Source organism: Magallana gigas, chromosome 9, assembly GCF_963853765.1.
Source record: "Magallana gigas chromosome 9, xbMagGiga1.1, whole genome shotgun sequence".
Taxonomy (NCBI): Eukaryota; Metazoa; Mollusca; class Bivalvia; order Ostreida; family Ostreidae; genus Magallana; species Magallana gigas.
The window spans coordinates 22,905,086-22,920,489 of NC_088861.1; positions in this window are offsets into that span (position 1 = coordinate 22,905,086).

Here is a 15,404-nt window from a genome sequence, read left to right on the forward strand (position 1 = left end):
CCTGCACTTCAATCTGAAAATAAAATCTTTATCATCGGGGAAAATCCCAGGTTATATCGATTGATAGTGCGAAGTTCTTTGATTTAGTTGCGCATTAGAATGGCCCTTTCCCGGGGTTTTTGCGTACATTGAATGCAAGAAATCTTTCCTTTTTGTATATCCAGTTTCCTGGTTTTATTGACATCGACGGTTATCGGCCAGTGTTGGGACTAAACATCTACTTTAACTCGAAGCTTTTATGATTCAAAGATATTTCATCATGTGATGGAAAACAAAAGGATTGGGCACACGTTCTGAAAACTTAGAACGTCCATTCCTACATAAATAGTTATAACACAAAGTGATGTTCAATATTAAAAACACAAAAGTATCAAAGGTCAGTATATAACGTTATATGACAACAGATAAACAGAAAAATAATTAAAAGACAAAGTGAATAAAAAACGAAATGTGAATAGTTTTGATATTCTTATAGATAGGATTCTTACAATGACTTATACATGTACTTAAGATTCTATTTTACACACATATATATATATATATATATATATATATATATATATATATATATATATATATATATATATATATATATATATATAAATCCAAGAAAAACCTCAGTGGTCGGTGAAATATATATAAAACTTAAATAAATGAAAACACAAAGATCGAGTAAAACATGAAAGCGCTTTCATTTTCTTCAGATGTTTTACAATACTGTATATATATATATATATATATATATTTTAAATCTTTGGCCTTGCATTGAATCGATGAAAATAAATAAATAAATAGTGTTTTGATCTTGAATTTATCTTAATCAGATGTCGTATTTTCCTATTCCACGGAACTTCTTGAAACAAGACATTGTACTGGCTTTATGAGTATACAATCACATACCGTATAAGTTATAGCGCAAAGATTTATTTCAAGTGCTGATACTAACGACCTTGGCTATAAAGGCTTGGAATTAAACATTAATCTTTAACACGAAGTTTTAATAATCTTTAAAATTAGAATTCTTACAACGACTTGTAAAGTATTCCATATTTTTTATTTTAAAGTTTGTCCTTGACCTTAAAACAATAAAAAAAAATAACACTGGTTTTGATATATTTATATTTGAGATATTTAATGTTAAACTAACAATGCATATTGTGTTATTTTATGGTACTTCTTGATCAAGATCTCATCCACAGTATTACTGGTAATGTATTGTAAGAATCAATTTCATCAAGGCCTTGGACTTTCGGTAGGATTTAACTATCTTTTCCTTGCGTCAAAACAAGTTAAAAATGATGATGGTTAATTTCAAGCGAAATGAACACCGATTACTCATAACTCAAAAGCCAAACAAATCGTGTTGATTTCAGAGAGCCACGGCTGAGTAGCCAGCAATGAAATAGACAGGCCTATATGTCACAATGCTGTTTGACACAACTACCCAAAGTCCAAGCTCTTGTTAGAATGGTTCTAAATCCGGTCATTTTTGTTCTCAGTCTCATTTTTTCGCTCTTTTGTATTAAATTGAGACTGAGATAAAAACTGCGCTCGGATAAATCTTATATGGCATCGAGATCGGAAACTGGACTATGAATTTTTGACAAAGATAAAACAAACAGAATTGTGTGTTCATTACTTTATTCAACATTCAATCAACGTATGATGACTAAGCAATAAACAGAGCATCAATAGCAAGCAGACAGAGTCTGTCCTTTGAATATTGTAGAACGACACGTATCACTGGTACCATTTGCTTTAATCTATATATTTCAGAAAAAATGATTTTTACATATATTCTTTAAATTGATTTTCAAAATTTTATGGTATTTTATGGTGATATCTTGTACACGTCAATATCTTTTACGTTGTATGCTTTTTCTGAACCGCATCTGTCTTTGGGTGATTGAAGCATCGTGATAATCTTTCATAGACGTGCTTACGGCGAAAAAACTACTTATCGCAAGATTCCTCCTCTATATACCTATGATTTTTTACTGTATATGAACGACAGATGTAAAATATCTTTTCAGTTTATATTATGTTTACACTAATGTCTCACTTGCCGCAGGTAATAATATTATCGGATGGTTATGATCGATACATATATGCTAAAGATTGATACAGACTCTCTCTCTCTCTCTCTCTCTCTCTCATCTTTTTCTCCCTCTTTCTCTCTCTCTCTCTCTCTAATCTTGTTCTCCCTCTCTCTCTCTCTCTCTCTCTCTCTCTCTCTCTCTCTCTCTCTCTCTCTCTCTCTCTCTCTCTCTCTCTCTCTCTCTTCTTTCTCTCTCTCTCTCTCTTTCTCTCTCTCTCTCTCAAAAAGAAAGAAAGAAAGAAAATCCGGATTCCGATTGTAAATATTTCACAATTAGAACGAAGATGGTGTGGTCCTATCAAAAATGTAGTCGCATGGTCATATAAGTGATATTTCGCCATCGATTTATAGGCATCTCCTCATCTTGTTTTCTATAACTTTTCCTTTACAAATGTGATATATCTATATTATTTTTTTTCTTTTCCATTTCTCCAATATAAAAGCACACAGTAAATGTTCTTAAAAGGATATAAGCGGTTCTGATTCTTTATATATTCTAGCACGACATGGGTTAGAAGTAATGAAAAGTTTTCTGGTCATAGAAAATCAATAACTATATTATAGAAATTGCCAGAAGTTTCCCTGAAGCTTTAAAGCAATCATGGTTAATGAAAACCAATATCGGTCCATCGATTTACAATAGTCACGATTGCAAACGTTTCTAGGTGTATCTTACGATCTTACGTGTTCTGAACAAACTGGCAATCTGGAAAATAATTTGTTGTAATCCGACTATTTTACTGTTTTCTAATCGTTAAACGGTTGAAATAATTGGCGAATAAAAGTTAATTGTCATCAATTTGATCGAAAACTTGAAAGGTCAACCATTTTCAATTGCACGTGTGCATTATTTGAGTGTAAATTAACATTTGATATTTTGTCATTCAAGTACATGCAATACATAAACACGCGCTTTTCATAGAATTTAACATTACACGTAGAAACACACACATGTACAAACACAACGAATTGCCCATTAATCTGCAATATATAGAATACAGGAACATGATAAATAAGAATTAAGTTGCAATATATCTCGAAAATACATAAATACAGTTTATTTACCATTACGAATATTTTAAAGATTATTTTTTTTCAGAATGAAGTGATGAAAATTAAGAACAATCATGCATGGCTTAAATACATAAATTGATGTATGAATCTACTTTTAGCCGAGGGCATTTGAATAATTTTTATCAATGTAGATATTAAAAATTAGTAAATAATTTCCATTCGCCAAACAGAGACAGTATTTGCGGGAAAAAAATACTTATTAGGCAGGCATGTAGCAACCGAGATCGAAGGGGGTGATTGTTCGGGGTCCTTCTCCACATAATTTTGTTAAAATGAGCATACATGATAGAATAGTTGATTATGCCCCCCCCTCCCGGATTGAGAATTTGAGGCTTGTCGGAAATGCCAAAACTGTATAAAATATTGCTTTAGTCTACCGGTCTTAAGAAAAAGCTTACCAACAGTCTCAAAATCTCCAAAAAACTTGATTTTACAGCCTTATGATGGTCTTAGGACATGGTAAGTGATGTCCTAAAGTTAGGACAAAGTTATCGCGGTTCCTAAAGTTAGGAGAGCTTAAACAGACTTAAGAAACAGACTTAAGACGAAGACGTATCCTAAGAGTACATAGGACACACCATAGTCCTAAGATAGCTTTGTGAACATGTCTGCAGGTTTCCAATATTCATAGAAACCCTATACCTGGAAGTCTGCGGTGACAGTTTACCCAGTCGTTAGTACCTGGTTTATCCGGTAATGCCCCTGGTATCGTTATACTATTAGCAAATCATTAAAACACTGAGAAACACGTTACACTAATATAATCGTTTTGCATTTTTATCAGGTACGTGAAACTTAGCTGCAATAATGTAGCCCTCTCCCGATTTTTTTTTTTTTTTTTTTTTTGGGAGAGGGCTACAACTCCATAGGATCTCCGTAATGGTGCAAGTGCGGGAGTGATTCACTCCCGCAACGATTTCGTCTCAAATCGTTTATAGATGACAATAACATTTGCATTTCTTACCTGAATTCTAACGTTGTAGATGTCTATGGCATAAATTAATCCAAAAATATCAAGTATAGTCCATATTTGGCATATATCGGTTATTTTTCGTGTATGTCAACAACGAAAGTTGAATTTGTCCGCCATGTTTACTGACCTTGACCGGTTTTATTTTGGGACAGCCAATGAGAATTCAGGAGCGGATCTTGAACTGAATATAGGAATTCCCCTATTTTAAACATAATTAACGCGGTAAATATGAATTTTCCATTATATACCATTTCCTTAAATGATGTTTTAGTGATATAACGAGGTAAGATCGATTATTTACACTGACATTCACGTTATCAAGCCCATCAAAACTACAAGCGTACATCCCATAAAATCACGCGAGAACTGTCATGGCTGCTGAAAAAGACGACTGGTAAACATGCTGATGTGTTTTATCTGGTTTTGATTTATATACGGTTAATTTGTTCAACCTGAATTAAAAAATCATTTTATCTAAAAGAAGTCAAATACAAAATCGATCTTTTAAGACCCAAGTCAGCCGCATTAAAAAATTAATTTTGCACCATTACGGAGATCCTGTGGAATTGTAGCCCTCTCCAGTAAACATCAGATATAAAAAAAAATCGGAGAGGGCTACATTATTGCAGCTACGTGAAACTGTATACATTTTACATAATATGCTACATGTATCTATCGTTGCTTTTAGATTAGGGTACGTTCTTAAATTGTAAAGAACCCCCTATAATACCCACTTAGTTTGGCACAAGTACATGTATCAACTACATGTCCTATGACACACCTTAATTGCCGTAAATGTACATTATTCATTTTATGATGACCACTCTTCATTATATAAAGATGCTTTTATATTATCTTAAAGCGCTAGACACTAAATACCTCTTCATGATATGCTGGTTCCTATAGCTACAAGATGCTACTTGTAATTCCTTACATGATGAAATCTTGACATTACCTGTCACCAATTTCGTCTTTTAAGCTGATACTTTGTCTGCTGGTAATTGGTCATGTATCCTAATAGTTTGTCATTTATGCTGATATGTCATCATTTTTGCGAATACTTCGTCATTTTATGCTAATACTTCGTCATTCATGCTGATACTTTGTCATTTATGAAGACTCTTTGTCATTTAAGCTGATACGTTGTCATTCATGCTGGTAATTGTCCCTTTTCCCTAATAATTCGTCGTTTTTACTGAAATGTCATATTTTATGCTAACACTTCGACATTATATGCTAATACTTCGTCATTTATGCTGATACTTTGTCATTAATGCTTGTACTTCTCTATGATATGATGATATTTTATCAAAATATGCCGATTCTTGGCCAGTATATGCTAATACTTCGTCATTTTATGTTAATACTTACATGAAGTCATTATATGCTAATACTTCTTTGTCATTTATGCTGATACTGTAAACATATTAAATTTGGCTGTGTATTCTATTTAGCGTTTTGGCGGAATGCGGCTTCTGCTTAACCAAGTACATCGCTAAATGCCATGCATATAATTATGTATAGGAATAGTCATATTCAGGAATATGCTATTTCAAATCCACACCAACTTTTTCAAAAACTATTTTCCACCAAATAATGTACACCCCAAATATAATACCTTTATAGTACGTTGTCATTAATGCTGATTCTTTGTCAATGATGCTGATCATTCGTAATCTTTGCTGATACATCTTCATTGTATTCCGGTACTTCGCTGATATTATATTTCATAATTCATGATAAAACAAGTACTTCATCATTATATACTGTCACTTGATCATTATTTCATTATTTGATGGTGTTTGTCACTATATGAGGATAATTTGGCACCATATGATGATATTTTGACATTATATATCATGCTATTCGACATTTTATCATGATACTGTGTATTGATCTTATTATTTACCAGGATAGTGCAGTTGGTAAGCGTCGGCTTTTGATTTTATGAGCGAAATGATAAAAAACTTCATTTTTATCTTTAAAAATTTTAAAATAAAATTAATGGTTTATCATTTTAAAGTCATGATATGGCGCTTCTGTTCTCCTTCTTCTTCTTTGTCCATGTTTATTGTACAATTAACATCATGTTCAAAAGTCTCATGCCTCGTAAGATGTATATCTAAGGTAATAAAAAATATGAAATGAATTTGAATGTTATTTCGATGTATTTTTGAGCCATCGCAAGAATACACCGAATCGCTTTTTATTTGCGTGGGACATTCCTTACAAAATCAGATAAGTATGTCATTTGATATTTGATAAACTAGTGTGTGACGTGTGACCTGGAATCTGTGTTTTGCTGTCCTAGTCTCCTTCTGGATCTAATATATTGACAAGAATCAAATTGACGCAGGTGTCAAACGAAAGATCTAGTTTTACTTTACATTTTTAAAATACATGGATGTGAAATGGAGAAGATTGCGTTAGTGCATTACATGGACAATACACTTAAGAAAATTAAAGATTAAATAATTTTTATATTACATAGATTGATAAACAAGTCAACAAATTATATTTTAAAAAATATCTCTTGTTTGCATTTAGTGTTATCATCCTAACCTTAAATTATACATATATGTCAATACACATGTATTCCTATATTATATGTCATCTATCATATATTTGTATATTCTATGTCATCTTTCATATATTTGTATATTTTATGTAATCTTCACTCGGAATGATCGAACAACTACAAGTGTGTTCCCTATGTTGTGCATGACTCCTGCAAAAACTGCGTATCAAATAAAATCAGATGAGTTATCACATGAAAACAAAGCTAGCAGTGTAAGTGAATCGCACACAGGACCATTAAAGGGGTTTTTAAAAACCCTCAACTCTGGTGAAAAACGCTAAGTTAATATTTGTTCTGTCTGAGGAGAAAGGTACAAGACGTATTTCTATTTTTCTCATTTGCTTGCCGAGTCAAATTCAACATGATTTTGAAAAGATAACAATAGAAATAAATGGATATTTATTTTTAAAAAATATAAGAAAACAAAACCAATATCCTAATGAGTATAACGACACAAATTAATTTTAAATACAAGCATTGTTCATTGTTTTATGCATTGTATAATTTGGATGATTCCATATATTCATCATGATTATCACGTATCTAATGCGAACGCCAATAAAAATTCTGTTTTGTTAAATTATGTATTTTATTTTCTTGAAAATGCATCACAAAACACCAACCTGTTGGTTTTTTAAATGGTTTAGTGAACGCAATAACAGGACTCCACCATGGCTTAAGAGTCAGAGATTCAATCCATTAAAAGGCGAGCGATTGAACAAAAGTTGTCCATATTTTGAATTAATTAACTGAATCAGCCTATTAATTTTCTCTCAATGTAAGACGTCTAATGTCAATACATTTTTTTTTATTTTTTTTTTGCACGGGTTGTATGCATAAATGATATAGAAATAAAAAATATCAGAGGAATAAATATCCAACGGAAAAAGATTGAGAAACGAAAAGCTAACGAAACATAACTCGTAGAACAAGAATGAAATGGGACTGCTGGATAGGAAAGGGACATATGCCATTCATGATCACGTATTAAACTAAACAAGAGGCCCATGGGCCACATCGCTCACCTGAGGAACAATAGGTATGATAAAATCAGCTTAATGGAGTCATAATACAAACTATCTGGACAATGTACAATAATACATGTAGATCCTGTATAAATAAAATCCATTTTCCCCTGGATATTCTTATGTTTATAATCATTAGTCCCTTTTCTAACAAGATGATTTTATAGTCTTATCATATGTTGAGTATTGCAGTTCTCAAAATGATCCTTAACAATAGTTTATATATTAGAGATATACGTACATCAAACTATGAACCTTCTCGGGAGGCCAAAGAATTGTCCTGGGGCCAAAGTCTTAACAATTACAAAGTAACATCTGGCTGATTAGTTTCTGAGAAGATTTTTAAAGATTTACCCTATATATTCCTTTGTTAAATTTTGACCCCCCCATTGTGGCCCCACCCTACCCCTGGGGATCATGATTTTCACAACCATGAATCTACACTACCTGAGGATGCTTTCACACACGTTTCAGCTTTCCTGGCTGATTAGTTTCTGAGAAGAAGATTTTTAAAGATTTACTCTGTTTATTCCTATCTAAAACATCGACCTCCCATTGTGGCCCAAACCTACCCCCAGGGTTATGATTTTCACAAATCTGAATCTACACTACCTGAGGATGCTTTCACACAAGTTTCAGCTTTCCTGGCTAATTAGTTTCTGAGAAGAAGATTTTTAAAGATTTACTCTATTTAATCATATGTTAAACTTCGACCCCCCATTGTGGCCCCATTCTACCCCCAGGGGTTATTATTTTCACAACTTTGAATCAACACTACCTGAGGATGCTTCCAAAGAAGTTTCAGCATTGCCGGCTGATTAGTTTCTGAGAAAAAGATTTTTAAAGATTTACTCTATATATTCCTATGTTTAACTTCGATCCCCCATTGTGGCCCCACCCTTCCCCCGGGGGTCATGATTTTCACAACTATGAATTTACACTACCTGAGGATGCATCCACAAAAGTGTCAGCTTTCCTGGCTGATAAGTTTCTAAGAAGAAGATTTTTAAAGATTTACTCTATATATTCCTATTTTAAACTTCGATCCCCCATTGTGGCCCCACCCTACCCCCGGGGGCCATGATTTTCACAACTATGAATCTACACTACCTGAGGATGCTTTCACACAAGTTTCAGCTTTCCTGGCTGATTAGTTTCTGAGAAGAAGATTTTTAAAGATTTACTCTATATATTCCTATGTTAAACTTCGATCCCCCATTGTGGCCTCACCGTACCCCGGGGGTCATGATTTTCACAACTTTGAATCTACACTACCTGAGGATCCTTCCACACAAGTGTCAGCTTTCCTGGCCGATTAGTTTCTGAGAAGAAGATTTTTAAAGATTTATTCTATATATTCCTATGTAAAACTTCGATCCTTCATTGTGGCCCAACCCTACCTCCGGGGATCATGATTTTCACAAATTTGTATCTACATTACCTGATGATGCTTTCACACAAGTTTCAGCTTTCCTGGCTGATTAGTTTCTGAGGAGAAGATTTTTAAAGATTTACTCTATATATTCATTTGTTAAACTTCGACCCCCCCATTGTGGCCCCACCCTCAGGTGAGCTAAAAAGGTTAAGTTTACAATACAATAAGTTGTTAAAGTTGGTTTCTGGAAGAACAGACTTTGAAAATTTTCTTAATAAATATTGACAAATATTTTACTTTTTTAAGCTTTAGTTTTTAAGATCTGTGTACAAACATAGAATTGTGAGCAAATCGCTGTATCTTGCTTATAATTCGAAGCTTAACACTCAAATATGGTTAGTAAATAGAAATTGTAAACAATTAAACACAAGAAACATGCACTACATGTATAACAAATAAAGAACACAATTTATTTTTTCGAAATGAATCATATATATATACATGTATATACCTACATATTTCCGTCAGCGATATCAAACTCTATTTAAACTGAATAAACTCGAAAAAATGCCGAGCATCTCAACAAAACCTATTGCATTAATCTACATGTACCATTACGCAAAAGATAATGCCGAATTACCGATAGAATGAATTGTATTTCAGTACCCGTCCCCTACATCCGATTTTGCTTAATTTGCGCAGGTAAACAGTTAACTGTTTGATTTACCGAAGTCTCTGTTTGATTTGATACGTAAAAATCACGAAATACAGACGATAGTTTCCAGGTTACAAAGCATAATGAGAACGAAACGAAAATCAGAACAAGCTAACACCAACGTCATGTGTGAAAACTGTCAACGCATTGAAATATTTAGCCTCAATTTACTTCACAAAATCGGCACCAATATATTTTGCATGTTTCAAAATTTCCCTTCATACGCGAACTGTTGCACAACAAGCAAATTCATCATAGTCAGATCGACCCTTTTTCGTATAATGTCATGGCTGCTTTAAACAAAGAACCTCGTTTTAGAAGTATGGAATCATTTTACCGGATGCCGAACCCGAAGCTATTAAACTGATTGAAACACGCATTTCCTTTATTATTATTTTCGTAATAACTCAGATTTGAAACAAAATTTCCACTTAATTTTTGCAATTTATATTTTCCTTCCCATAAGGATAATTTATGCTAAACTATGTTGAATTTGCCTCGGTAGTTCTTGAGAAGAAGATTTTTAAAAATGCACCCCCCTTTTTCTACAGTTTCAAGGTTTTCTCCGCTTTGAATACAGATCAAACTTTTATTTCTGCAATTTATATTCGCCCTCCCATAAGGATGATTTGTGCCAAATTTGGTTGAAATTGGATAAGCGGTTTTAGAGAAGAAGTTCAAAATGTAAAAAGTTTACAGACGGACAGACGGACAGACGGACAGACGGACGGACAGACGGACGACGGACAAAATGTGATCAGAATAGCTCACTTGAGCTTTCAGCTCAGGTGAGCTAAAAAAAGCTAACGAAAGAGGCAAATGACATTTACTTAGATGAACAATGGGAGATATATGAAGATTTATCAAACAAATACAGTGGAATGGCCAATTTTGGTGGAGTATAAGTTTTTTGTCTATTCGTTTGGATGTAGTTTCGGTTTTCAGTTTAAATAAAAAAAACTACCTTTTGTTTTTGTTGAGAATGTCAATTTGTGGGGTTTGGCTACCCACAAATACCACGAAAATTGAGCCACTGGTTTTTTTTTATCCGGAACACTGGTTGGAAGGAGTATAAAGGAGAGAAAATCAGTGGGTTCGATTCCGAAGATAGTATGTCCCAAATACCTGTTTGGGACACTTTTCGATGGGTTTTTTTAAAAATCGGAAATACACTTCTCTGCCAAAAAAGTACAACTGATATTGATGAATGAGTAAAACATGACACATATTTTCTTTTTAACCAGAAAATTTCACAGCAACAAAAAAAAAAAAAAATTACGATGACATTTTTTTTCTGTTTAGAATTTAAAGTATTTTGAAACACATAGGACAATTTTCCAATGTTATCATCTAAGTATAATCTTATGTCGTTCGCATATTATCCATATATTTTATTATTTTTATTATCGAAGTCGCGTTTTTCAGTCAGACAGGATAGAGGGGAAATATAAAGAGAAATATAGGAACATTGTTTCATTTTAGTGAGTGAATATCCTTAGAACTGTGAGATATTTATGAAAAACAAAAAATAATCTACACAACGTGTTTCCAGGATATCTTTGAACAGAGTGTAGTTGTCCTTTTAGTGGCTTTAATTCTGTCTGCAAGTGTCTTGTTGCATGTCTTTAAAAAACTGGATCAGCAAAAACTTTTTTTAGTGAATGAAGACTGTGTATTGCCAATTCTCTAAAGATAATATCAACTGCGTTTACAAAACTGCATTGTATATAGTGTTTTTTCAATAAAAGAAATGCATGGCATTGCAGACACAATGACCATTTATAATTTGCTTCTCCACTTTCTACTTTGACGGTCTCCAGATAATTAAGCTTGCATGAAGTCTATTTACATAATTTTTACATATAATATACACTGTAATTTCAAATCGATGCAAAATTAGCTAATAAAATATGAACATAAATTATCAACTTTTGTTATTAAAAACACTGCTTAAAATATTTCACTTGTGTGAACTGGAATCAAGATACATTGTACTTTTTTGTCTCTATCACTATAACTTGACATCCGAACACTTAATAATTACTAATATTTGCAACAAAACGTTAGATGTACCAACTTACATTATAAGTTACAAACTATGCGCCTCTTGTATTATGTGATTTAATACAATAATTTATAACACGATACAATGTCATATTTTATGTTACAATATCATATTGCACCATTATTTATTACACTATTATATTGTATTGAATTATTTATATTTTAAGTATCATAGGATGCAATATCACAGATTATATCATTGTATTGATAAACATTGTATCTTATAATACCGTATGAAATGAACATATACCTATCATACAATTTTTTAACAGATGATATACGATATTGTGTCAAAACAGTATCTATGAATATCCAACATCATAAAGTATGATTTTCATATAAAATGATAAAGGTGGTCTCATACAGCTGATGCCTCATTATTCATTAAGGTGATGCCTCGTCTCGGTGAGCTTTGTAATCTGTGATTACCTATGTTTTAAATATCCCAAACACACACGAAAAAAGAAAAAAATGAGTTTCAGTGAATTTTAAATTTCCTATTCTTTTGAAAACCTGTTTGGACGATTAACGCAACTAATTAAAGTATTTCTATAACAGTGTGTCCATTTACCAATTGATAATGAACTACTAAATAAATAGCTTTAGTAGTTGAATGCTGATACTTTGAAATTGTACTCACACGTATAAGTGATCTATATGGTACTTCTTCCTCCACGCGTAGGTGTAGTCTGGTGGTAGTACAGGTTGTATGGGGTATATTCAGTTCTATAGATATCAATCAAAATTTAATGCATTATTACACACCTGTATATTTGCCTATACAATACTGACAGCGTTCATTTTTTTCCCTACAAGTATGTTCGAAGTACAGAGTAAGAAAATGAGTTTTTCTTGTTTCGTGAAAGATTTAACAGAATATGAAATAACATATTCCGAGCATCAGCTGGTTTACAAGAAAACCCATTCAGGAACAATGTAAAATAATTTTAAATTTAGAATTTGTTATAACATTTGTTCAAAATTTGTTTATCTGTTAAATTCTATCAGTTCGTAAATATTTTTTTAATCAAAGATTTTGGCAATTTTTTATCGTACTGTTTGTAATAATAAATTAATTACACACCTTAAGAAGTAGTGATCTCAAATGTTTGTTCTTCGAGGGAAGATAGTGTTGAATACATGCTGAACACATGTTGTTATATATGCATGTACTTTGAATAGTCTGAATACCCAAACAAAAATATGATATTTTAAGTACATATATGTAACTGTAATTTACTATGATAAACTATATTTTTTTTTAATTGCAACGTTAATAAACCATTTTGCACAATTATAAGAGACAATTTGTTAAAAATAAAGATTTATAAAATGAAGTATTTTGGTAAAAAGTGTTAATGAAAATTATTCAAATCGTACGTGTGAATAACAAACGTTAACCCATATTGATGGATTTGCAAAGATTACTGTTTGATTTTATTTTTATATTTTCTATAAATATAAATTAAGCTAAAATTAATGTTGACAAAATAAATCTCAATCATTACGATTCTATCTTTATTGAAGTTACAATATTTTTTTCTTTTCTTTGATATGGTTTTTATTACACTTTATTCTTTGGCATAAAAAATTAATTAAGGAGAGGTCTTTCAACCCCAAAAGATAGTGCGCGCTTAAAGAAACTGCACATTTGCTATTGATGGCTTGCCAGTAAAAGATTAAGACGAGGGGCTAGGCACAGAACATACACCTGGAAAGTGAACCAGTTCCTGTTACATGTGATACAGTACCACCACCTCTCACTAAGGCAACTCCCTGCCAAGGGATCCCGATCTTGTACATGTACAGTTGTACAGACGACAAATCTTATCACCAGCATTATCTATTTCCACCCCTGCCCTGCAAAACGTATATTAAATTTGAAATAAAGAGACAAATTACTCATTTGAAGATGATATATCTATTTAGATTGCTTCCAATAATTCAAATTTCAAGTTATGATTTTCAAATTAGATAAAAGAACATAGAAACGATGAAAAATTCGCTTCCTTCCCTCCATTTTGATTTCCCATTCGAAATTCCCTACTCCATTAACTTCATGTCGTATGGTTGATATTTTGATCGATGAAAAGAAAATGATAAAAAAATTTATCAATCTTTCGCGAAAACTAGATAAAAATGGATCTTCAAAAAAACGATTCCCCCCCCCCCCATAAAAATTATTCTCAGGTTATTTGAAATATTATAAATATACCCCAGTATTTCGCCGGGAAGCAGATCCGATCAATTTATGACTTTAACTTCCTTAAAGGGTCTTTCAACAATTTCTCCCGAAGGTTTATCTTTGAAACACTAAGTTGGTACAAAGAAAAAATATCCGATGAGCAAAAAAGATTGATAAATACATGTACTTAGCGAAACATAACTATAATGAAATAAAATGTCAAAAAGAAAGGTTCGCCAACAGAAAAGTACCCTATATATATGAGAAACGAAACGGAACTGAATAACAATGAACAAAGAGAGACATTACTGATGAAGAAGAAGGCATATAGGATAAAAAAGATAATGACATGAACAATTGACACACTTTGAATCAACAAATGAAATAGCAGGGTATATATGTCTGATAAACAACTAATGCCCTTTAATAAGAATCACACAAATCCGTTAATAAGGAGAAAGAAACAACAGATAAGGAAGAAAGAGGCACTGCTTTAATTGGCAATAGAGAGATTAAATTATGACAAATGAAAAAGAGATATATATATTTCTGGTGGATAAGAGAATGTCAAGTTCCCGCGAATAAGGACATTTGTATGTAAACAGTACATCGGGTGAAGAAGGACAGTTGACTTATGCATTACATTTGATGGACTCAACTCGTAAAGAAAAAGGAAATTTTATGTACAACAGAGACGTTCATGACTTTTTTTTCTTTTGAGGTAGGAGCTCGACCTTTATCGTTTGACAGAATAATCTTCACAATAAGGTTCTTTGCATTTTCGTTTTCTTAAACACAATGATAAGGTATATCTAACTTATAGTCAATTGTTTTATTTACAACATAGTATAGCAAATGAGAGTGTTTCAATATTTCCGGTATTTCCATATACATGTATATCAACTTGAAATGTCCTCTATGTTTACATATTAAACTATAGAAAAATATATCATGGTCAGGTCCAGGAGTCATATAACTGAGGAATAAATACTGATCTAAGTGAGCTTTTTTGATTGCCTTCATCTACAACCTGTATTTATCATAAAAGGAATATTATATATATAGTATGATAAAAAGTCCAAAATATTTTCAGTAGTATTTACAAAAAGTTACAAGTCTCAACTAAAAAGAGTCCGTATCCATTCTGAGATCTTGAATGAAATTGCTTCCGTTTCCGGCTCGTAATCGTCGTCCATGGTTGTGTTTACTTTTAATTACTGGAACCGCGCACATCTCGACTAAATATGACACATACACTAAGATAAGGTCACAGACTTGAATAGAGGATAAATAGAAGAAATAACTTGAAAAGAAATA